Source organism: Otolemur garnettii, unplaced genomic scaffold, assembly GCF_000181295.1.
Source record: "Otolemur garnettii isolate 467f Iridium unplaced genomic scaffold, OtoGar3 scaffold00292, whole genome shotgun sequence".
Taxonomy (NCBI): Eukaryota; Metazoa; Chordata; class Mammalia; order Primates; family Galagidae; genus Otolemur; species Otolemur garnettii.
This window is the reverse complement of record NW_003852687.1, coordinates 518,481-520,452: the sequence shown is the minus strand read 5'-3', so window position 1 is coordinate 520,452 and position 1,972 is coordinate 518,481. Positions and strand designations below refer to the sequence as shown.

General features: G+C 34.4%; 1 protein-coding gene across 2 annotated transcripts in view; it reads right to left on the bottom strand.

Moving 5' to 3' along the window:
- Window positions 1-1,972, bottom strand: part of SMARCB1 (SWI/SNF related, matrix associated, actin dependent regulator of chromatin, subfamily b, member 1) — a 41,529-nt gene that overhangs the window by 13,754 nt on the left and 25,803 nt on the right. The window lies entirely within an intron of this gene.

The following is a 1,972-nucleotide window of genomic DNA, read 5'->3' as shown; positions in this document are numbered from 1 at the left end:
AAAAAAAAAAAAAAAAAGAAAGGAGAACTAGAGACCAATACGTGTTATGAATGTTGATACAAAATCCTCACAAAAATACTAGCAAGTGGAATTCAGCAGCATATGAAAAGGACTGTATACCACAACCAAATGAGATTTATTACAGCAATGCAAGGATGGTTCAACATATAAAAAGGCATTAACATTTACAAAATGAAGGGGAAAAACTATTATGATCATCTCAGTTGATACAGAAAAAGCATTAGACAAAATTCAAAACCCTTTCAAGAGAAAAACACTTGAGAAACCAGGAACAGAAGAAAACTACCTCAACATAATAAAAGCCACAAATAAAAAACCCACAGCTAACATCATACGTAGTGGTGAAAGACTGAAAAGTTTTTTCCTGAGATAGGAACTAGACAAAAGATGTTCTTTCTCAGTCACTTCTACCCAATGCAGTATTGGAAGTTAAACAAAAAAAATTAGGTAAGAAAAAAGGCATCCAAAATGAAAAAGCAAAGTTTTCTCTGTTCAGAGAAGATAGATCTTATTTGTTAAAATCCTTAAAAAACAAAAACCTGTTAGAACTAATAAACTCAGCAAAATAGCAGAATACAAAGTCAACACACAAAAATTGGTTGCAATGTTATACAGTAACAATGAAAAACTGAAAATTAAATAAAACAATTCCATTTAAAATAGCATTGAAGGCGGCGCCTGTGGCTCAAAAGAGTGGGGCGCCAGTCCCATATGCTGGAGGTGATGGGTTCAAACCCAGGCCCAGCCAAAAACTGCAAAACAAAAAAACAAACAAACCAAAAAAAAAAAGCATTGAAAGGAACAAAGTACATCAGACTAACTTAACAAGGAGAAAAGACTTATACAATAAAAGTTACAAAACAGAGCTGAAAGAAATTAAAGACATGAATAAAATCTTCATGGATAAGAAGACAATATTGTTAAGATATCAACACTAACAGATTCAATGTAATCACTACCAAAAACTCTCAATACTGTTTTTTTTGCAGAAATAAAAAAATCCATCTTAAAATCCATATGGAATTTCAAGGAAACCCAAATAGCCAAAACAATCTTGAAAAAAACAAACAAAAAAAGAATAAAGTTGAGTCTCACCTTCCTGATTTCAAGACTTGCTATCGACCTACAGTAAGCATGACAGTACGGTGCTGGCATAAAGATAGGCGCACAGACCGTAGGGCAGAGAGCCCAGGGACAAACTCTCGCAGCCATGGTTGTATCATTCTGATAAGGGGGACAAGACCATTTACTGGAGGAAAGGACAGTCTTCTAAACAACTAGTGTTGGAAACAGTGGATATCTACATGCTGAAGCATCATTTGGGACACTCACCTAACACCATATGCAAAAATTAACTCAAAAATGGACAAAAGACATAACTATAAAACTCTTAGAAGAAAACATAGAGAAGAGTTTCATGACATTGGATTTGGCAATGATTCTTGGCTATGACACCAAAAGCATAGGCAACAAAAGAAAAGACAGACAAACTGGACATCATCAAAATTTACAACTTTTGCACATCAAAGGATAATAGAAATAAAGTAAAAAGGCAACCCACAAAATGGTAAAATACATCTGCAAATCACATGTCTGATAAAGAGATTATATCCAGAATAGAGGGGTGGTAAAACTTGACAACAAAATACACACACACACACAAAAATTAGTCAAAAATAGCCAAAGGATTTGAACAGGCACTTCTTCAAAGAAAGTATACAATGGCCAAGAAGTATATGGAAAGATATTCAACACCACTAAGTTAGGGAAATGTAAATCAAAGTCACAATGAAATACTCTTTCACACCCAACAGGATAGTTATTATCAAAAAACAGGAAATAACAAGTGCTGGCATGGACGCAGAAACAGTGGAACCCACATGCATTGCTGATGGGAATTAGAAATGGTGTGGCTGCTGAGAAAAATGGTGTGGCAGTTCTTTTTTTTTTT